General features: G+C 35.4%; 1 protein-coding gene across 2 annotated transcripts in view; it reads right to left on the bottom strand.

Moving 5' to 3' along the window:
- DCP1B (decapping mRNA 1B) overlaps positions 1 to 24,419 on the bottom strand; it is a 54,452-nt gene that overhangs the window by 19,009 nt on the left and 11,024 nt on the right. The gene's annotated exons all lie outside the window — the stretch shown is intronic.

Raw genomic sequence — 24,419 nt, 5'->3', positions numbered from 1 at the left:
TTTTTTTAAAGAACATCTGCGTTCTGAGGCCCATGTGCTATGAGAGCTTTTACATCAAAACAAAATTCTTTCAGCTCAAGATCACTAAATGTGTATCTCAAAACTTCATGTTCAAGTTGCCTCCAGTTCATTAACACAAATTCCCCCCTCTGATTCCCCAGATTGCCACACACCAGCCCCTCCACTCTCATGTTCTTGTAAGTAATAGCAGACTGGATCACTGACATTAAGCAACTTAATAAGTCTGAGTATATTTGTGAGCTTTGGTGGCTTTAATCTTAGTTATTAATACAAAACTAGGAGCCTGACCTGTTTTTTGGGTTTTTTTGGTTACAGTGAAAATTTTCTTTCTGTGGAGACTGAGTTTTCCCAAACTATCAAAGAAGAAAAGCAGTAGTAAGAAAAGCAGCAAACACAGCATAACTCAGAAGCCTGAGGCCAGGTGGCAGAGGAAAAACCAGCCATTATTATCTCATCAGTAGATCTATTAATATAAATATTTTGGGTGTTTTTTTTAATGTTGTGCATCTGTGGCATTTGACATGAGGAACTAGGTTTTCATAAGGGTGGGATGCCAAGGAAACTGTTGATACAAATAGAAAAACAGTTTGACATAGTCATTGCCATGAGATAACTGAAAGGCAGATTTAGGAAGGAAAAATGCTATGAAAACATCTTTCAAATGTCAAAGCAGAATGAAGGAAAGACTAGGTTTGCAGTAATTATTTAAGACATTGTGGAGACTTCTTTGGGACCCAACTATTTACCTCTAAAGCAATATGTTTTTAAAATTCAAATGGGATCATTTTGAAATAACTCTTTTCATCCCAGGTAACAGTTAGTTTGAACATCAATTTAAATAGCCAAGAGGGGAAAAACAGATTTACCAACAGTTCTGGCTACTGACAGGTGGCAACAAGATAAAATGTAGAACTGGGCCTAATTTTTTTCTCCCTAAAATAGTTTTGCAACTTAAGCTGCATTCCACTTAGAAAAAGAGGCTGTGAATTCCATTAAAGTACACATTCCAAGTGAAGTTTTCTGCCTCTTAGGCCCAAGGTCCACCAACCCCTGGGCAAACCTAGCACTCTTCCACACAAGAGGGTCTATCAGAGCAACTTGTGGTGATATATAAAAACCAGAGATCACCATGCCTTAGGGAGGTGATGAGCTGACAGGCTGACAGAAACCATGAACCTCACATTTCAATCCAAGTTTTCCTGTAAAGCCACTGAGTGAGAGGCCCATTCCTACACAGGCAGCGAGCAGAGCAGGAAAGATAGAAAAAGACAAATTTGAAAAGAACCAACAAAGAAGGTGTGTTTTTTTAGAATCCTAAAGCTTAAAGTAATGATTGTAATCTAAATTTGCAGTTCTGTGATATGGCTGTACAAATTTTTGTGGCACTGAAATGTTACAGTGGGAATAGCTTCTGAATTTTAAAAAATTACAAGGAGAAAAGATCACGAGCAGGATAGTTTTTAAAAATCAACCAATTAGTATACACCTGGAATTTCACAATGCTTCGAGCCTTTGTTCAGCCCGTCACGCCTACATACCAACCGCTTCCTAGTCACCTGTCTGCGGAAACAGAGGTCAAGTTTAAGGGTACCCTGGTGCGTGAAGCTCAACTCAACTGTTTCTACATTTCTCCTGGAGGTAAGAAACCCTGAAGTAGAATAAAGACTAGCACTCTAGCCCTTGAAACAGAGTAAGACCCTGTCTCAAAAAAATAAAAAAAATTTTAAAAAGGAATAGGAAAAACATGTTGAAATTTACTCTAATCCAATGATAGCTTTACTGTGACTCCCTCACTCTAAGGACTCATCTCTTCATATTTAATCAGGACTTTCAATGGCACAGTTGTAGTTTTACTAAAACCGCACTATCCTGCTTTATGCCATTCTCTGGAAATTCTCGATTGAAAAAAAGCAATGTTTGAAGCCACAGGCAATGCAGTATTGCCCTTACATAATAAAACACCAATCTTCTACTTTTCCTTTTAATTCTGTGAGAAAGATCAAGGAGATCAAAATTTCCATAATAGATTTTATGTCTGAATTTTGTACGTACACAGACAAGCTAGAGAGCAAGCTGATTATATTTGATAATGGTATTTTCTTCTTTTTTAATTTCTTCAGTGGAAAAATCGAAAGCTGGTCAAATTTTAAGAGGCTAGTTAAGGGGCCATTAGAGGCAATATCTAACGTCACTGACGTGCATATTTTCACTTGGAGTCCTTGGATTCTTATTACTTAGAGCACGGCATGATAGTTCATTTGGGATGTTCTTTGGGGATCTACCCCATCTTGTTTATGTTCCTAATAAACATTTCTATTCGGTCTGTTCTCTTAAGATATTTACCATTTGTTCCATATTTTACCCAAAATACCTTTTAATTCCAAATCATGAACAGTAGCTTGTAATAATTTAACAAGGATTTGTGCTATTATTTGTGCAAATTTTAAAAAGAGGACATATAGCTATATAATAAGTGGATAATAAACACATAATTACTCGGGTAAAGTTTAAAAAGGCAGGACATCTGATTTAATGTCTTTCTTTGTTTCTTTCTTTTTTTCACTAATTCCTCTTAAGAGAATAGGGAAATATTTTTCTTAGTATTCAGCAAGGAAAGCAGTCAATGGAAACTAGGCAGTGTTAAGTTACACAAATCTCTTTCTGGGCATTTAAGGATAAACCCAAAATTTTTTAATTCCTACAAACTCCATTCCTTTCATGAAGTCTTTCTCAAATGAGTGGAATAGTAATCTCAACGTAAGGATGAAGAACATCTATCATATATTTGATATATAAACACTTGTTTTTGAGAATTTGTTCAAATATTTCTTGATTTATTGTATCACTTATCTAGTTCAATCTTTAATAAGTTTGACCATATTGATGATGACTAGTTGGTAGCACCTGGGTAGTAAGCATGCACACACGGCTACTACTTTTCTGAAAGATCACAAGATACTTAAAAATCAGAAAGATAGAAATTTCTAAGATGAAATTTTAGAGCCAGAACCCAGCTAAGAAGTGTGCAGTTCAAAAACGTACTTCGCTAATGAGGAATCAGTGGTCTAACAAGCCTAAATGAGTGAGCCAAAGTCATTTTTCCTGATTTAATCTGTTTTCTCTATAATATGCCCTTCCCCCAGCCTTACAAATGAAATAATAAAGTATTCAGAAATATTTTTATATATTTGATTGATTTCTAAGCTTGGTAATAAAGATTGGAATTAGTCTTTTTAAACCAAGGTTCGTGTGAACTTAAAAGGAAAAGAGGAAGGACGGAAGGAAGGGACAGAGGAAATGAGTGGGGGGAGGGAAGAAGGAAGGCGGGAAGGAAGGAAAGGAGGGAGGGAGAGGAAAGAAAGGGGAAGGGGGTGAGGCTTTCTCTGGCGGCAGTGCTCTCCCAGCAGTGAGTGCCTGTGTGCTGGCTCCATAGATGGGAAACAAAGGCTATATCTGGCCAGCTCCATGCTGGTTCTGCACTTCTTCCCCATTTGGAATGCTCGCGCTGAAAGTGCTTTTCTTTGGCATGTTCTCTAATGCCTTTAAAGTAATGTTCTTCCATTCACCTTCTGCCTTGGCTTTACTGACCAAACACGGACACACTCTTGGAAAACAAAACCTTTGCTGGCCACTGAGAACCTACATAGCACTGTTATCTTTGCCTCTGGTCTGGCTCTTTTCATATGACATGGTTTTACTGCACCTCACAAATCAGCGAGCCCGTGACCTGGGAATATTGGAAGGGTCACGGTCGATGAGAAGCAGTTTCTATTTTATGGATGACTAATACTCGTGAACATTTTGCGGGAAACAGTACAAACAACCTTCCCCTTTCTAAGTAAATTAACTTCTTTAGAAACTTAATGCCATTAAAAACAGACAAATAAAAATCTCTTAATTAATTAAAATGTACTTAATTAAAATGGTTTAAACTAATATGTATTCCCCAACTATAAATGAGAATGTATTACTTTCAAAGTAAAAGATGGATTTAATCTTTTAGAAAGTTTTCATTTATAACAAGTGCCTATGTTATGCCACTGGACCTCCCGAGCCTCCACAGAGGCCCTGTCCTCCCACAGGGGTGCTGAGGTCTGTCCCACCCTCACGCTCACTAAGGGTCAGCTGGAATCTTCTTCATTGCACACTGACTTCCCAATTTTATTTGTTTCAGCGGACAATTCCTTTAATCCAAGAGATTTAACAGAGTAAATAAACTTTCTTAAAAATTAGGAAGCAAAAAATCCATAGTTGTTAAATATAACCAGGAACAACTTATTCTGCTTTGTTGGCCATTTAAATTTATATTTATATTTTCATTTTATTCATTATCTTGTTGATTAATTTCAAAATCTCCTAGGCCTGAGGTCCCCAAACCCTGGGCCGTGGACCTGTCAGGGATCAGGCTGTAGAGCTCTGCCGTCCACCCCCCCAACCGCCCCCATCCTCCCTGCCCCGTCCGTGGAAAAACTGTCTTCCATGAAACCGGTCCCTGGTGCCAGAAAGGTTGGGGACCGCTGTCCTAGGCCACAGATATCAAAACAGGGATTCCCTAAAACTTCGTCCCCCTTCTCTGAGCTCCTCCTACTCATCCTTGAAGACCCAGTCTTTCTCACTCCTCTAGGGATAAAGTGTCCCAACTTCTTCTTTGCTCCCATAGCTTTTCTGTATATCCTCATACTAAAATAAAGGAATAATTAAATATTTACATCTACGTTTCCTCCATTAGACTATGAATTCCTGGAAGGGAGGACTTTGTTAACACACCCAGCATAGCAAGTAGCACGTGGTAGACACTGAGCAAATATTTGCTGAGTTGAACTGAAATCTAAGGCTTCAAGCTCTTATGCTACCAATAATTCTTAAAATTGCTAATGTCAATAATTATCACTATTCTGGCTTAATGAAACATCATGGACGAGATATGCCAGAATCCTCTATCAGTTGATTACACCTTCTCCTAGAGATTACAGCATGGAGAGGCTCCTCACATTGTCCCTTTCATTCACCCCCTAACTTCACTAAGAGTTCATTCTTAGGCCTAAGTCATGTTGATGGGATTCTGTCATCAAATCCCATCCCAGAGATAATATATTTCTATTGATCCAGCACTGTGTAGGCACTAACGTACTCATTTTGTGTGTATTTATTATTACAATTCTGCCATATGCCATTCTTCCTGACTGACTCTACTTGTCAGGCCCTGGCAACTAAGAGCTCAAAGAATGCAACAAATCTGCAAAATTATGTACATTTCTCTTCATTATGGGAAAACAAAGGACAGAATATAACTAACAGTACTTTGATCTAGCAGGAAAATTCAGATATTCATATTCTAGTCATGTCTGACAATAGTAATCTCTAGCTTACATACGTAAGTGCCTAAATGATCTTAAAAATGTAAGATTTATATCCAATGTCAACTATTCCAGCAACCCACTAAAAAATCTATTATCTTAAGTGAATCTCAATGCAGGGAAATAAGTTCAGTCTTATATAATTGCAGTTTTTGAGAAAGATATGTTTAAGCTAAACAAAAACCACAGAGTATCTCTACAGGTCAAAAATTTGTTCCAAAGAACAGACTTCCTCATATTTGAATAAGATGATTTAATCAACTGTTTAATAATGATACGAAGAGCTTTGCTGAAAATAGACTAACTGTAAAACACATGATCACTGAAATATTTCTGAGATTTTACATAGCCAAAGGAGCCTATTGCTACTTCCTCATTAAAGAAAAGTGAATTAGAGTTTCTGTACTTTTTCATTTAGACCTTAATCTATGAATATGAATATAGGAAATACCACTTTTCCAAAAGACCCTTATGTTGTAAGCAGTTAAATCGTGTTTTGGTGCCAGTTCTTAGCCAAAATTGTTTTCTTTTTCCAAAACCCATAAGAACATGGAACAGTTAGAATTTTTCCCTCTGTAAGTTAAGAAGTAAATTAACTTTGATTCCAGAACTTGATTATTTGAAACTATTTACTAAGCAATTTTTGGACAAAAATTAGTAATATAATAAATAGAATCTAAAAGAATACACATGAACGTTCATTGTAGCCACAGTGACCACTTACTGTATACAAATCACTATGTTAAGGTAGGGAAACTAAAAGATGCTTCACTCATAAAGCATTTAAGAAAATATTTTGGAATCCAGTTTTTCTCTGCCAAGATTTAGACTACTTTTCCAAGAGCCCTTTATAACATGCTACCATGTATAATGGGAGATATGTATAGAATGTATAAACATTCTGCCATGCCAAACTGGACTCTTTCAAACTCAAAGTAAAAATATACTACATCCCAGGCCAGGCACAGTGGCTCACACTTGTAATCCTAGCACTTTTAGAGGCCAAAGCAGGAGGATGGATTGAGGGCACATGTCAGGTCAGCCTGGGCAACACAGTGAGACCCTATAACCAAAAAAAAAAAAAAAAACCCACTACATCCCAAGCCACAGATACAGTGTATGAATCCTAACAGTATTACTACATAGATGTTTCCTTAGTAAAGCTGAGAATCTTAAAAGTCTCTATGGTTCAGGATAAAACAAGTGATTTCACTTTAATTTTACTCTCACATAGTAGCAGTATATCACCATATATAACTTTGCCACATGGGTTTTTCTTCATCTAAGCATGCCAGATTATTAAGTTAAACAAGTTTATATATATATATAGATATATACACACACACACACATTTTCCCACTAAATTCACATGAAGGTTCTACGTGTGAGTCCCCTAATCATCCATGATGGAAGTGCGGGAGCTGGGAAAGTTGGGTGGTGAGGGTGAAGAGAAGTATTATTTGCCCATATTGTGTATCTGCCTGCGTGTGTGTGATTTCAAGGGGCTATCAGGTATCACAACTCAACACATGGAAAAACAAAAATATGAAATCAAGAGATACTACAAGGCTCAAAAGTGAAATTCTGCTTTGCTTCAGGTTTTTCAGAGCCTTGTTTAATTGACAGAATGCCAGTTCTTTAGATAAACAGTCTCCTTTAGCGTTCAGATGCCTTCCTTTCAGCGTGAGCAGAGTACTGACAGAGATAGACCAAAAAGTCATTCTGGATTAAAGGTCAGAGTGACTAGTTTCATCACTCAAGTCATAGTAGATGTGTAACCTTTAATCATATATTAAAACACATTAGCTCTCTAAGCAATAGTGAATAACAAATAGATCAATTTTTCAGTTAGAGCAGCAAAGGATACTTATAGACACAAAATAAGATTCAGTGACCACATTATAATTTTTAAATTTTGATGGCCTTTCTTTTTCATTAGGAAGTACAGACTGTAAAATAGAGTCCTTGCAAGTTATCTACTTCAACCAACCACTCCTCTCACATGTTGTAAAAAAGCATCAAGGCTGTATAGGTTACCTATTGTAACTGAATACAAAATACCAAATTCCTTGTCTCCCATTCACCCTAAAGGGCTTCAGGAGTTCAATAAAATCCCTAAACTTGTATGCAAAATGGTCTGTACATATGCAAATAGACATTTGGGGAGGTGGAGAAGTATAAAGCATAGACCCCCTAGAACAGTGCCAAGCACATACCAGGCAATCCAAAAATATTTGAGAAAAGGAAGAAAGGAGGGAGGGAATGGAAAGGAAGGATGGTAGGAAAGAAAGAAGGAAGAAAGAAATGAAGGAAAAAGGAAAGGAAAAATCATCAGATTTTCAAAGCAGTTTGTGACCCAAAGAAGATTAAGAGCTACTATTTTGAGGCTGTCAATATGCCAGTAAATAATCCTAGAATGGAAAAATAAACTCTCAATTATCTGTGGGCAGATAATGTGGCTTTCATTTTTCTAGTAATAAATTTACACAGGGTTCACGTTTAACCTTTCAAATTGCCTTCACAATAATTGCCCAAACTGATTCCGGATTAAGAAAACAGGTGATAAGATATTGGGGCTTTAGAATTTGTTAAATTATTCCTCTAGGTAGCCTAAGTCTAGCAGTAGCCTTTTAAAAAGCACAGGTTTATCAGCATCCTCAGCCAGGGGAAGGGTGAACTCCGCAGCTCAGCAGGGACTATTGCTTTGCATTAGTTTGAGAGGTGGTATTTTCAATCTCTACCATTACATGGGGAATAGGGAGGAATTTTGGAAAGCTAGGAAGCTTTGAGGCTCCTTTTCAATCACTCCAAGCTTGGTCTTGAGCATACTGATGTTCCAGAATGCTAGACAAAAACATCAGACATATATACATATGTAACAATTCTAGAATTAACATAAGTGATTTGGGAATGTCTTTAAGTACATTGTACATGTCTATTTCTTATCCAGTTCTGTTTATTTTCTGTGTTTATTTGGCACCACAGAATACAAATAAAACATAGGATATGTTCTCTACCCACAAGGGGCCTGTAATTTATTACTCATGCCACTGTCTTCTCAATAGCCTAGATAATTAGCAACCAATTAATTAATGGTAATATAGTAGCAGAGCAAATGTTTCACAAAATGCATTCTAGGTATAGTGAGCAATGTTGCTTCCAAATTATGATCTATTGTTGTTCTGCAAATTTGACTTTCTTACTGCTGTTATTTATTATGGTATATACAGGTATATTTTAACTGGAGCTTTGGAAGAAATTAAAGTTTACACTTCATAAGATGCTCTGTAATAGCTATCGAGAAAATACCTACAATTACATTTTGAAACTTAATTGTTTACTATACATTTTGTTCTAAGGGAAGGATTGCAGAATAGATGCTAAAGCTTCTTTTTGTAGGAAATTGACCTTTTAGAAAATTGACTCTCAAGAAAGAAGTGGAAAGTTAATTCCTTCTACTCAGGAAAAAGATTGAATTGTACAGTGTTCCACATTTTCAGCAAAAAGAAACTTTTCTTCTCTGACTGTGGGGAGAAAGCAGATATTCCAAGCAAGAGAAAGGGGGCATAGGCCCTCCTAACTGATCTGGAAACTGGAAACACAAACTAAACTATTTCTATTGCCTCACATTACTTAAAACTTTCAGTTGAGGTCAAGCTACTGTAAAGGCTTTTGGTATCATGTTAGTTTAAAGTACTGAAGATGTGTTTTAGAACAAGGATTGTTTTATTTCCAGGTTGAAGAAAACAAGATGCAAATTGAGAAGAGTTAGAGTAATATTCTAATCACTTAGAAGGGTTAGCTGAAAGAGTGGCTAATAAATGTCAGGATAAAAAAAAGTAACAAATGATACTTGAATATTCATTTCTTTAAAATCTTTTATAAAGTTCAATTATTTCTAATTTCTTACATTGAGAAATAATTTACATACAATAAACTGCACAGATCTTAAAGTGTTCTGTCCAGTGAGTTTTGACAGCAACATACTTTCATGTAATCACACCCACAATATATAAAACATTCTTATTACTCTTTTCCAGTCAACAACCACATGCCCACTGCCACCACCAATCCCAACAGAGACACTTGCTGACTTCTATCACCACAGATTAGTTTTGCCTATTCTTAGACTTCATATAAATGGGATCACATAATATATACTCTGTTGCAGATGGCTTTTGATCAGTATGTTTTTAAAATTCACCTGTGTTGTTGAATATATCAGTAGTTCATTTCTTTTTATTGCTAGGTAGTATTCCATTATATAGATATACCAACATTTGTTTATTCATTTATTTATTGGTGGGTATCTGGGTTATTCCCAGATATTTTTGCTATTACTACTGTGAGCATTTGTGTAAAAGTCTTTGCATGGACATATGTTTTCATTTCTCTTAAGTAAATACCTATGAGCGGAATTTGCTGGATCATATGGTAATTAAATGTTTAAATTTATAAGAAATTGCCAAATAGTTCTACAAGTGGTTATACCATATTTATTCTCTCACCAGCAATATATGAGTTTCAGTTGCTTCACATCCACATTAACACTCAGTAATGTCAGTCTTTTTAAGTTTAGACATTCTAGGGAGCATGTGATATTCTCATTCTGGCTTTAATTTGCATATCCATCCAATGTCCAATAAGCATATGAAGAAATGTTCAACACAATCTATTATGGTAAAATACAAATTAAAACCACAATGAGATACCACTTCAGAATCCCCAGAACAGCTAAAAGGACCAACAATATCAAGTGATGACAAGGATATGGAGCAACTGGAACTCTTAGACACTACTGGAGAGAATAAAAGGAGGCATATAACTTTAGAAAACCATTCAGCAGTATCTACTAAAGCTAAGCAAACCCCTATGCTGTATCCTCATCAATTCCACTCCTAGACTTAAACTCAAGACAAATAAGGACATATATCCACCTAAAAAATATGAAACAGAATATTCACAGCAACTTTATTCAGAATAGCTCAAATCTGGAAATAACTCAAATATCCATCAATAGGAGAATTAATTAATAGATGGCAACATACTGATGCAATAGAATATTACACAGCAATAAAAATCAATAAACTGTTGCTACACACAATAATTTGGAAGTCCCTAATGAATAATGTTAAGTATCTTTTCATGTCTATTGGCTACTTGTATATCTTCTTTTTAAAAGTGTATCTTCAAATATTTTGCCAGTTTTTAAATTGGCTTGGTCTTCTTATTATTAACTTCTAAGTATTATTTATATATTCCCAATTTAAGTACTATGTCAGATATATGTACATATTCTCAATATTTTTTCTCACTCTGTGGTTTGCCTTTTCATTTCCCTAAAGGTATCTTAAGAAGAACAGAAGTTTTTAATTTGATGAAATTTTTACTTTTGATGAGATACAATTTATACTTTTTTCTTTTATAGCAAATGCCCACAAGATTCAATTTAAATTTAATATTTGGTAATACTACCTGTTTTTAACTGTTTTTAATAAAGAGTTACATATTTGGTTGCTTCTATAGAAATTGAAAAAAGGATTTCTTATTTGCAGCCTCACTGTTTAAACCACCACATGGCCATACTTTAAAACTGGGCCACGGGAAAACAGAGACATGACCTCTTTTCATATATCATAATTAAAATATCAAGTTTGGAATATGAACAAACTTTTAAAATATCAAATCACAATATCTTAATAAAAGTGAAACAAATTAAAGGGAACATCCCTAGAAAATGTTTTTTGGAATTTAAATAAAGCTCTATAAAGAACATATATATTATTATATACATGCTATATATGTGTGTATATGTGTGTGTGTATATATATGTATTATACATCATCTCATTCATATAAATAAAATTAACATTTTCCCACATTATATGTCTTTTCCTAGAACTATTAAATTTCCTGTGATGAGGATGTGTGGCATTCTCACAACTCACAATTACTTCTAGCACCTTTAGGTAAATGTTACTGCTATCCATATGAAATCAGCCTTAAGAAGCAGAGTAGTTGCTACACAAGCTGCTAAAATTATTTATTGCTTTGAGTTTCTACACAGGAATCACATAGTATTTAAAGTTTACTTAATGCCTGTTGGCTAATGCCCCCCAAAGAAAAAAGACTAAAGAAATAGTTGTAAGATTTTAGGTTATGTTTTATTAGTTGCTTTGATTAAAGAAATCCAATAAAAACTTGATACTCATTACAAATATTTAATTGTGCACACCTGATGCACAGAATTAACTGCTATAGGGGAGTAGAAAGATACCTTGCCCTCAAGGTGCTTACACTCTAATAAAGAAACTAGGACAGGCCAGGTGTGGTGGCTCACGCCTGTAATCCTAGCACTCTGGGAGGCCAAGGTGGGCGGATCGCTCGAGGTCAGGAGTTCAAGACCAGCCTGAGCAAGAGCGAGACCTTGTCTCTACTAAAAAAAAAAAATAGAAAGAAATGATTTGGACAGCTAAAAATATATATAGAAAAAAAAAAATTAGCCTGGCATGGTGGCACATGCCTGTAGTCCCAGCTACTCAGGAGGCTGAGGCAGAAGGATTGTTTGAGCCCAGGAGTTTGAGGTTGCTGTGAGCTGGGCTGACGCCACGGCACTGTAGCCCGGGCAACAGAGTGAGACTCTGTCTCGAAAAAAAAAAAAAAAAAAAGAAACTAGGACAAATAGTATATATAAGGTAAAACATAAGTACAACTAGTAAGTGCCTGTTATTTCTAGCTCAGCATTTAGCATGTTATTTTGAACATACATATTTGTACGTTTGTCTTTTGTGCTAGAACGGTAAACTCTAAGAGGGAAGGAATGTGTTTTATTCATTACTGAACTCCCAAAACCCAGAACAGAATCAGTATTAACAGGCAAGTGCTCAATAAACAGGAAAGTTAACATAAGAGATGTACAACATGAAAGACGTATATGTTACAGTAAGATATCACAGCTAGATGGGGGATCACAGAAACATCCAGGGAGGTAAAGTTTCAGTTGGGTTTTGAAATGTAAGTAGAATTTTCCTGATAGAGATTGGTCAGGATGAAGGAGAGAATTTAAGGAGGAAAAAAGAAACATTTAAAAGCATGGGGGTAAGAATATTCTGGGAAAGTGTACATGCAGTTGTGTTTAGTTGGAGCATTAGGCAAGGGTGCAAGAGTATTAGCAGACTTGGCCAGAAGGGTAAACTGTGACCTGACTATAGGAAGCTTTAAATGTTAGGTGAAAAACTCTTGCTTGTAGACATTTAAGATTTTGAAAAGGAAAACGACTCCATTAGGCTTGTGCTGTAGGAAGATAAATCCAGCCACAGTTTAACACGAAGGGGATAAGCCACATGCAAATTCTAAGGCTAATGACATATCCTTTTTATGAATTGTTGGATTCAATTTGCTAGTATTTTTTTCTTCCTTATCATGTTAAAATAGAAAAACATTAAATTTACCATTTTAAAGTGTAGAGTTCAGTGGCATTAAGTACAGTCACAATGTTGTGCAACCATCACCACTACCTATTTCCAGAGCTTTTTCATTGACCCAAACTAAAACTCTGTACCCATTAAAAGACAACTCCCCATTCTCCCTTCCCTGAAGCCCCTGGTAACCACTATTCCACTTTCTGTCTGTATGAATTTGACTATTCTAGGTACCTCATAAAAGTGGAATCATACAATATTTGTCCTTTTGTGTCTGGCTTATTTTCACTTACCATAATGTCTTCAAGGTTTATCCATGTTGTAGTATATAGCATAATTTTATTCTGTTTAAGGTTGAATAATATTCTATTGTATGTGTATATCATATTTTGTTTATCCATTCATTTATTGATGGACACTTGGGTTTTTTCCACCATTTGGCTATTGTGAATAATCTTGCTATAAACATTGTTTTGCTAGTATTTTGTTGAGGATTTTTGTATGCATATTTACAAGGGATATTGGTCTATAATTTTCTTTGTAAAGTTTTTGTCTTGTTTTGGTATCAGGGTAATGCTGCCCTCATAAAATGAGTTGGGAAATATTCCCTCTTCTACTTTCTGAAAGAGATGGTGTATAAGTGGTATTATTCCTTTCTTGAATGAATGGTATTATCCCTTCCTTTGGTAGAATTCACCAGCAAAACTATCTGAACTTGAAGTTTTCTTTGTTAGAAGATTTTTAACTACAAATTCAATTTTTTTTATTTCAGAGTTTTATGGGGGTACACATTTTTTAGTTGCATAATTTGCTTTTGTACAGTTTGAATCAAAGTTGTAAGTGTGCCCTTCATCCAAGTCAGTGCATTGTACCCATTAGATGTGAATTTGCCCATCTCCTCCTCCCCCTGCCACATACTTGATTTCTCTTGAGTTTTACTTCCACATGTGCACATAAAGTATTGATTGATTACTTCCAATTTAGTATTGAGTATATGTGGTGCTTGTTTTTCCATTCTTATGATCCTTCATCAAGAACGGTCTTCAGTTCCATCCAGGTTCTTATAAAAGATACTAGATCACCATTTTTTTAGTGGTTGAGTAGTGCTCCATGGTATACATACAACACACTTTATTAATCCACTTATATATTGATGGGCACTTGGGTTGTTTCCATGTTTTTGCAATTGTGAATTGTGCTGCCACAAACATTCAAGTACAATTATCTTTTTCATAAAATGTCTTTTTTTTTTTTTTTTTTTTTTACCTTGGGTAGATACCTAGTAGTGGGATTGCTGGATCAAATGGTACGTCTACTTTTATTTCTTTGGGGTATCTCCAAACTACTTTCCATGGAGATTGTACTAGTTTGCAGTCCCACCACAGTGTGTAAGTGTACCTTTCTCTCCACATCCACGTCAGCATCTGTTGTTTTGGGACTTTTTGATAAAAGTCATTCTCACTGGAGTTAGGTGATATTTCATTGTGGTTTTGATTTGCATTTCCTTGATGATTACAGACGTTGAGCATTTTTTCACGTTTGTTGGCCATTAGTCTATCTTCTTTTGAAAAGCTTCTGTTCATGTCTTTTGCCCATTCCTTAATGGGGTTGTTTGATTTTTTCTTGCTGATTTGCTTGAGTTCTTTGCAGATTCTGGTTATCAGCCCTTTATCAGATGTATAGCATGCAAATATTTTCTCCCATTCTATAGAGAATATTTGTTCTATTGATTGTGTCCTTGGCTGTGCAGCTTTTTAATTTGATCAGGTCCCATTTATTTATTTTTGTTGTTGCTGTAATTGCTTTTGGGGTTTTCTTCATAAACTCTTTTCCTAGGCCTATATTTATAAGAGTTTGTCCAACATTTTCTCCTAGACTTCCAATAGTTTCATGCCTTAAGTTTAAGTCTGTTATCCATTGTGAATTAATTTTTGTGAGTGGTAAGAGGGGCAGATTCTATTTCAGCCTTCTACATGTGGCTATCTAAATTTCCCAGCACCATGTATTGAATTTGGATTCTTTACCCCATATCTGCTTTACCAAAGATCAGATGATTATGTGAGGAGGATGGATTTGTATGTGGGTTCTCTGTTCTGATCCACAGATCTATGTCTCCATTTTTGTCCCACTATCTTGCTGTTTTTGTTACTATAGCCTTGTAGTATAGCTTGAAGTCTGGTAGAATGATGCCTCCCAATTTGTTCTTATTATGTAAGGTTACATTGGCTATTGGGGTCTTTTCTGGTTTCATATGAAGTATAAAACTATTTTTTCTACATCTGCAAAAAATGATGTTGGTATTTTAACGGGGATGCATTGAATCTGTAAATCACTTTGAGTAGTACAGACATTTTAACGTTGATTCTGCCAATGCATGAGCACGATATGTTTTTCCATCTGTTTACATCCTCTGCAATTTCTTTCCTCAGTGTTTGGTAATTCTCCCTATAAAGGTCAGTAGCTTTCATATACACCAATAACAGCCAAGCTGAGAATCAAATCAAAGATGCAATACTTTTCACAATAACAACAAAGAAAATAAAATACCTAGGAATGTATTTTCATTTTTAGTCAGTTCAAATATTATCTAATTTTCTTTCTTCTTTGGAATATGGGTTATATAGAAGTACATTGTTTAACTTCCAAATATTTGGGGATGTTCCAGATGTCTTTCTGTAATTGATTTCTAATTCAATTACTTGTGGTCCAAGAGCATACTTTGTTATGATTTCAATGCTTTAAAAAAATTTTAAGGTTTATTTTATGACCCATGATAAAGTTTATCTTGAGGAATGTTTCATGTGCACTTGAGATGAATGTGCATTCTGCTGCTGTTGGGTGAAATTTATAAAAATGTCAATTGTGTTGAGTTAGTTGATAGTGTTGTTCAGGTCTTTTATTTCCTTGCTGTTTTCTGGTCTCTTCCTCTATCAATTACAGAAAGTGGAGTACTGAAGTCTCCAAGTATAATCACAGATTTTTTTTAAAAAAAAAAACTTCTTTCAGTTCTGTCACTTCTCACTTTACACATTTTGAAGCTCTGTAGTTAGGTGCATAAACATTAATAATTATTATGCCTGTTGGAAGAATTGACCCTGGTATCATTATGTACTGTCCCTGTTGATCCCTGGTAATTTTTTTTGTTCCAATGTCTACTTTGTCTGAAATTAATCTAGCTACTCCAGCTTTCTTTTCATTAGTATTTGCATAGTATCTTTCTCCATCCCTTTACCTTTAACCTACCTATATCATTACATTTAAAATGAGTTTCTTGTAGAAAGCATACAGTTGGGTCATGCCTTTTTAATCCAATCTGATGATCTTTGTCTTTTAGTCAGTATATTTAGACCATCTACATTTAATATAACTACTGATATGGTTGAATTTGGATCTACCATTTTATTTTTTGTTTTGTTTGTCTCCCTTGATTTTTGCTCTGCTATTACCCCCTTTCTTGTCTTCTTTTGGATTATTTGAATTTTTTAGTATTCTATTGTAATTTATCTATTGGCTATATCTCTGTATTTTTTTTTTAGTGGTTGCTCTAGGAATTACTAAATACATACCTAACTTTTGACAGTCTACTTAATTTTACCACTTCAAACAAAATGTAAAGGTTTCACAACTATATAGGTGCCTTTACCCACCCTCTTCATGTTACAGTTGTTACATGTATCAAATCCATATACATTGAATACCTTCCTGACAGTGTTATAACTTTTGCTTTCAATGGTCATAAGAACTCAAGAGGAGAAAAAAGTAAGTCTATCATAATTACTCTTGTATTTACTATTTCTGTTGCTCTTACTTCATTCTGCAGTTCCACCTTTCCCTTTGATATTTCCCTTCAGTCTGAAGAACTTCTTTTAGCATTTATTCTAGAGCAAGTCTTCTGGCAAAGAATTCCTTTTATTTTCTTTTATCTGAGAATTTCTTTAATTCACCTTCATTCCTAAGATATTTTTGCTGGATAGAATTCTATGTTGATGGGTTTTTTTTTTATTTTTTCAGCACTTTAAAATGTTGCTCCACTGTCTTCTGGCCTCCATAGCTTCTGATGAGAAATCTATAATCATTCAAAACATAGTTCTCCTGTATGCAATGCATTGTTTTTTCTCTGGTTGCTTTCAAGATTCTTCTTTTTTTTTAATCTTTGTTTTTAAGCAGTTTGATTATAACTAAATGTCATAATCATGGGAACAGTTTTCTTTGGGTTTATCCTTTTTGGGATTCACTGAGTTTCTTTAATCTATATATTTCTTTCACCAGATTTAGAAAGTTTCCAACCATTATTATTATGTTTTTTTATTAGACAGAGTCTCGCTTTGTTGCCCAGGCTAGAGCGAGTGCAGTGGCGCCAGCCTAGGTCACAGCAACCTCAAACTCCTGGGCTTAAGCAATCCTACTGCCTCAGCCTCCCGAGTAGCTGGGACTACAGGCATGCGCCACCACGCCCATCTAATTTTTTCTATATATATTTTTAGTTGGCCAGATCATTTCTTTCTATTTTTAGTAGAGACGGAGTCTCGCTCTTGCTCAGGCTGGTCTCGAACTCCTGACCTCGAGCGATCCACCCGCCTCGGCCTCCCAGAGTGCTAGGATTACAGGCATGAGCCACCGCGTCTGGCCCATTATTTTTTTAAATATTTTTTCTACATCAGTCTCTTTCTCCTCTCTTATTAGATTTCAATGGCACAAATGTAGACCTTTGGATATTGCTCCACAGGCTTCTGAGGGAGGCCCTGTCCAATTTTTAAAAATCTTTTCACTCTATATTCTTCAGGCTTGAAAATTTACTAGTGCACTGACTCTTCTTTCCTCTGTCATCTTCATTCTGCTTTCAATGAATAGTGTATTATTTAGTTCCAAATTTTCCATTTGGTTCTTTTCCACACTTATTTCCATGCTGAGAATTTCTCTCTTTCCATTTATTTCAAGAGTATTCCCTTTTACCTCACAGAACATGGTAATAACTATCTCAATGCCATTGTCTTATAATTCTAACATCCAGATCATCTCAAGGTGGCCATCGGTGGATTGACTTTTCCCTTGAGAGTTGGGCATGGTTTTCAGGTTCCTTTTATGATTAATAATTCTGGATTGTATCTGGACATTTTGATTATGTTGTGAGACTCAAGGTCCTCTTAAAATCTTCTACAAAATGTTGACTTTATTTGAGAAGGCAATCAATTTGGTTAGGTTAGATAAGAAGCTCTGTCTTGCCTTCTGTGGGTGATGGTTCCCAGGTCAGTTCCGTTTTTCAAAGCTGTTTGGGTCTGCCCATTAGTCTGGAATTTGAAATACTGGTTATATTGCAGATTAGTTCTCAAAGCTGTTGCTATGTTTCCTTGCTCTGTTACGTGTACATAGCTCATGGGTGAGCCCAGGACTTGTGTCAGTTCATACATAGAATTGGGGTATCTCCTTATCCAGCTTTCTCCTCTAAAATCTCCCCTGCTCCCCAGCTCTCAGGGGCCCTTGTTTCCAGTCTTTTGGCTAGGAAGTCAGGGTTTGTCTCAGAGTTTTAGCCTCTCACACCATCAGGCAGTCAGTGCAATAAAAGAAAAGAAAGATAAAAATATATAATGGGATTTTCCTCACCCTTTTCAGACCACAGGGGCCCTTGTTCCCAGTTCTTCTAGCAGACACAGGCTCTTTCTTGGGATTTTAGGGGCCTGTGCCACCACCATCACCACCACAGTAGCAGTTCAGCTTTGCACTGCAGCTGGCTTCAGGGTAAGCGTAGAAGAGAAAAAGAGGGGGGGGAAAGAATGAGGGGAAGACTTCCCCCACTTTGTGGCTCATAGGGGTCTATTTCTCTGGTCCCCAAGTTAGAAAGAGGGGCTTCTCTCAGGTTTTACTGTTTTTTGTCCGCAGTTCTGTGACTTGGCCCACTCTTGGGTCAAAGCTAGTAGATAAAGGAAGAAAGACTAAAGCCAAGAAACTTACTACCATACTAGTTTTTCTTCAAGTTCTGACTGCCCTCCCCAGTATGCCTGTTGTTATTTACTTTCAGAGCCCTCAGATAGTTGCTTCTGTAATCTGTCCAGAACTTTTACTTGTAACCAGTGGGAGAGATATATTGTAGTGAACTTACTCTGTAAGTTTTGGATGATGCCAGAAATTCAACCTCTCTTTGCTCTGAGGGGTTATAAAACACCCCAAGTAACATGCTATGAAAGCTTGAACTGGAATGTAAGTGGGAATGGAAAGGAGAGAGCTGTAGAAGCACTCTAGAACTGAGAATTAGCAACTCGCTGTGAAGGCTTCAAAGTTTACTTTACAAAAACCAGCTTATAGGAATTCCTAACTTTACAAGTGATTTGTCAATATAAATGAGCACTAGAAGTTCTCTGCCCTGCTGCTGAGGAAGTTATACTCTTGGAGTATACACAGTTTTACTCTTAAATGAATTTTCTTACAGAAATAATGCTATATATGCTAGTGCTGTATTTTATATCATTATAATGCTAGTATGCTATTTTTAGATGCACACTGGAGCTAAAAAGGCTTTTGTGAGTTGACTTAGAAACCTAACCACCAACTAAAATATTGTTTTCATGAGAGAATGCATTTTGATATCCAATTATATTTTTAATTTTAATTTTTATCAAAAGAATACATGTGCATAATTTTAAAAGTTAATACTATAAAGTTTATAATAACAAATAGAATTCTTCTCTAGCCATTCCATTCTTGATTACTGCTCCCTAAAAGTAACCTTAATTATATCTAGGACAGTTATTTCTGCTCTCTATTTCTCATCCAAGTTTTCTTCTGGTATTTAAATCTTTTTCCATATATCATGTATACACTACTTCTTGCTTTGTAAAGTTGATTGAGGAGGATTGGGATTCAGTTCTCTTACAATACACACAAATTCACATGTTGCACACACAATTTCCCACATCCTTCCAATATAATTATCACCCGCATTCATATTGTTTTTATAATTGAATTAGTACTATGATCTGCAGAGCCACATGGTGTACTATGATTACATCTCCTTTCTTGTACAATATTTTGTTTGCCTAGGAATTAAGAAGTGACTTCTTTTGTTTTATCCCTCTTCTTAGTTTTCAATATTCCTTATATCATCACTAAACTCTCTTAAAAAATAACTATAAATATTCCAATAGATTCAAAGTATCAGTTGTACATTTTTTCTTGGATACCCTTCCTGAAGCCTTCATCCTTTAATTTAGACTGATTGTTGTCTAGTTGCACAGTCCCTATCCACTTGCACAGGGGTCATGAGACTCTTGTTCACCACTGCTCTCAAAACTCCTTTACCTCCATCCTATGTTTGGACCTCCTTCCTGGATGGTTTGTGTATAATGGTCAACAGGCCAAGTTACACTGCAGTAACAAATGACCCCAAAATCTGAATGGTTTACAATGACAAAGGTTTATTTCTTGTACATAATACATGTCCATCATGGGTCACTTTTACTGCTGTGCCATGTTATCTTCATTTTAGCACCCAGGCTGACAGAGCAGCCTCTTCCTAGAACACTGCTGGTTATCATGGCAGAAGGAAAAAAGGCCCAGTGAATCCTGAGCTAGTTCTTAAAATATCTGCTCAGAAGTGACACATACCACTTTCACTCATATTTCACTGGCCAAAGCAATTCATATAGCCATTAACTTGCATTCAACAGGGTAAGTACATAATATTCTCCTGCAGGGTGGGCCGATGAGGGGAGGAACCAAATCATATATCAAGTCCGACACGAACTAAGGGGAAATATATACTCTTCTGCTGGGAGGCAAAGTTAATAATTATGAACAATAAAGCTATCATAGCATGTCTTCTTCTTTTTTGCTTATTCCATCTTCTTCATTAAATGCATTCTACACCCTCATGAGTTTATGTCTGTTTTATTTCTTTACTATCATTTCAATAGAGTTTTAGGAGAACCAGAGGAGTATGCCCCATCTGCCATGTTTAACCAAAAGTCCATCAACCAACCACTTTAAAAGGGAACTTTTAGAACATAGCCTACTTATAACATAGGGGCTACCTTTAATTGTCATGATTTCATTCGGTGTGCCATTTCCATTATTTATAAAAGTTTTTGCCAGATCCTACAAATGGCAATAAAGGACTTAAATTGTTATTTCTTTTTGAATACAAAATCACCCAATATATTAATAGTAAATTCACTTTAAAACTTAGTATGAGTTTTCCAAAATAGCTTTGATCCTAGATACCTTGATTTTGTCTTTTCTGCTTTGGTCTCAACTCCAAGCTTATGTCTGCAAAGAAATCAAGCATCGAAAAAGAATTTCATTCTAATCCTACAAGGATCAATAATAATATGTTCAACATATCAGCCTGGCTCTGAAATCTCCCTGTCATTCCTGTCCATAACTTATCTTAAGTATTATATTTGGAAAAATATATCTCTAAAATTTATTTCCATGTACCAAAATCATATTTAATTGTGAAATGGAAAACACAGTAAATGGTTAATATAGAAGAATAATCTAAAAGAAGTGGTCAAATTCAGCTTTTTGTTAATTAGTTTTTATTTGATTAATTTTATTTGATCTCCTCTCTAATAACTGAGATACTCTTGAATCTCAACTTTAAAAAGAAACTTGCTTTTTAAACTTTGGAGTATACATTAAAAACATTAAGTATTTCTTGGCTGGGCGTGGTGGTTCACGCCTGTAATCCTAGCACTCTGGGAAACCGAGGTGGGAAGATTGCTTGAGTTCAGGAGTTCGAGACCAGCCTGAGCAAGAGCGAGACCCCAGGTGTTGTGGCGGGCATCTGTAGTCCCAGCTACTCCGGAGGCTGAGGCAGGAGGATCGTTTGAGCTCAGGAGTTTGAGGCTGCTGTGAGCTACAATGACGCCATGGCACTCTAGCCCAGGCAACAGAGTGAGAATCTGTCTTTAAAAAATGATGTATTTCTTAAAAAGTAAACTTTGCTCAAGTGCATTATTCACTGATAGTACTTCACTGCTTGGGCCTGGGGTCCCGAAGTTAGGCTTTCTCAGTTCAAATGGTGTTTCCATCTCAAAATACTCATGGACCACGGTATATTACTTAATCCCTTTAAGTTCAGCATCCTCATGTATAAAACAGGAATAACGTACTTCCAAAAAAAAGTTATGAGAATTAAATGTGATAATCCCTATAAAACCTGAACACAGTACCTGGCAGAAAGTAAATGCTCAGTAAATGCTTGCTGAATAAATGACTGGATTTTTTGCCCTAACTTTAACAGCTATCTTATTCACATTTAAAACTTAACAGGTCAAACCCCATCTACAACAAAGGTTAAGACTACAGGCCCTTTTCTGTAATAATATAACCTATTTTGTGCTTGATCAAAATTTAAAGTTACTTTACTTATCAAGCATCTTTTTTTTTTTTTTTTGGCTAATTAAATAGAGAGTTTGGGATTTTTTTTCCTCTTCTAAATTCATCCAATTCAAGACAGGGATAATTATATCCTCAGACACTGATTTTTGTTTTCACCTAATGAATCTAGAAAACTCTGTGAGAAAACTCACCACAGACCTGTATCAACTCTACCTCTGTCTCCTTGAAATGCCCAAATATGGCCTATGACACACATAGGCCAATGTGAAATACCAAGACCATACAGAGATTCCTGACTAGACAGATTTCGAGGGAATAGAGCCTTCTAAAAAAACCACTCTCGAGTGAAGCCGACTTCCTTGTCCAAAGAATGATAATCTATGTCATCAAAGAATATGTAAATCAAATGCAACTATTATATAACTTCTATGAATTATACAGAAACATTTAAGAGGTATCTGAGACTGATAGTACCTGTGGTAAACCCTTCGGTGTACTTTTGATGCCAGGTATTGAAAAGACTTTTACAAGTAAGTAACCTAACACCAAATGACTTTTGCTGCAAAGGCAATCAATATCAGATATTGAGAGAAAAAAAGCAAAATGAACCCAGAAGAGTAAGTAGACCCATACCATTCCATTTTTCGTTGTTCAACTGATTTCATTTGTTTTTTATGGGAATTCATTAGAAACGTTTTAATATGTAACCCAAAGGCTACCTTCAATTTGCATCCATGTTTAATAGTAGAGAGAGCAGTACAGGTGGTGCGGAAAAAAGCAATAGAACTGAAATCAGAATCTGTGGGTTTGTGTACTGCCTGCCACCTCACCGAGTCTCGGCTTTCTCATCTGCAAAATGGCAGTGAAAATGTCTATCCTACAAAGTTGTGATTATTAAATATGGTAAAATAAATAAATGAAACTAGAACAGTGCCATTCAGTGGAAATCTAAGGTGAACCACAAATGTGAGCCACACATGCAATTTTAAATTAAAAAATACAAAGAAGCAGGTGAAATTAACTTTAATAATATATTTTATTTAACCCAATATATCCAAAATATTATAATATTATAATATAATATTTCAACATCAGTATATATTTTAAATTCACAGCACAGCTCAATTCACACTAACCATATTTCAAGTGCTCAACAGCCACAGGTAGCCAGTGACTATCATATTGGACAACATATACCTAGAACCAGGGGAGGTTTAATATATGTTTATTAGATCCAAATAGTATTTCTTATCAGTTCCTGTGGAACTTACGAAAGTTACTTTTAAAATCAATATGTTTTTAAAAAGAGTTTGTATTTTTATATTTTTGGTATAGTACTTGATATAATATATAATAGGAATTTAAAATAAAGTACTATCTATACTGACTAAACCAAGTATTTAACCAAATAAAAGCAACCAAAAATGATTATCATAGGTCACTAATATTCACTTATGCTATATTTATTTTTGTGGTTTTTTAAAATTAGGATTTGAATTATATATTAATTTGACATAGAATCTAATAATCTCAAGAAAAGAAAATAAAATCTGACACAACTATAAGCATACAAACAATTCAAACTGTAAGCTACAAATGATAAAATTTACCTTCCAGCAAAGAAACAGTAAGAAAACAGAATATTTCTCTACATTGTAAAACTTTTCATTTCACAAGACCTGCCACTAGTAAGTCATGTTACAATTTTAGTAACTTTCATTTTTTTCTGCCATAAAAATTTAACCATATTCTCTATATAATAGGATGGCTGCCTATCATAACAACTTAATTATGTAAACATAAGTAAATATGCATTAAATATGACGCACTGTCAAATATTACTTGTATTACATTCATTATTAAAACTGCATTGAATGGTATACAGTAGGCAAATTCTTGTACCTTAAGCTCAAAGAGTAGGACGAAAACTCTACAGAAAACATTTCTTAACTGCAAGGTCTTTTGAAAGCTATCCACAAAGCACAAGTGCGTGTGTGCACACGTACGCACACAGACATATTTGTATATTGAGTGGTATGTCCTTGTTTTTGTGTACGGAGATGCCCCTGAAATTGATATATCAGTCTTTCTCTGGGCTGCCCAACAGTCCAGCACAAGTGGTGAGATAAAGTATGACAATAAAATGGAGACAGAATACTAGATAGGTGACTGTTACCTCATTTCAAATCTGACAAAGACCATTTAGTTACCTACTATAACTTCAGCATTACAAATGGTTATGAAATTCTTAATAACAAAAAGAAATTCTTTGGATTTTGATTTTT

The sequence above is a fragment of the Lemur catta genome, chromosome 6, assembly GCF_020740605.2.
Source record: "Lemur catta isolate mLemCat1 chromosome 6, mLemCat1.pri, whole genome shotgun sequence".
Lineage (NCBI taxonomy): Eukaryota > Metazoa > Chordata > Mammalia > Primates > Lemuridae > Lemur > Lemur catta.
This window is presented reverse-complemented; position numbering and strand designations above follow the sequence as displayed.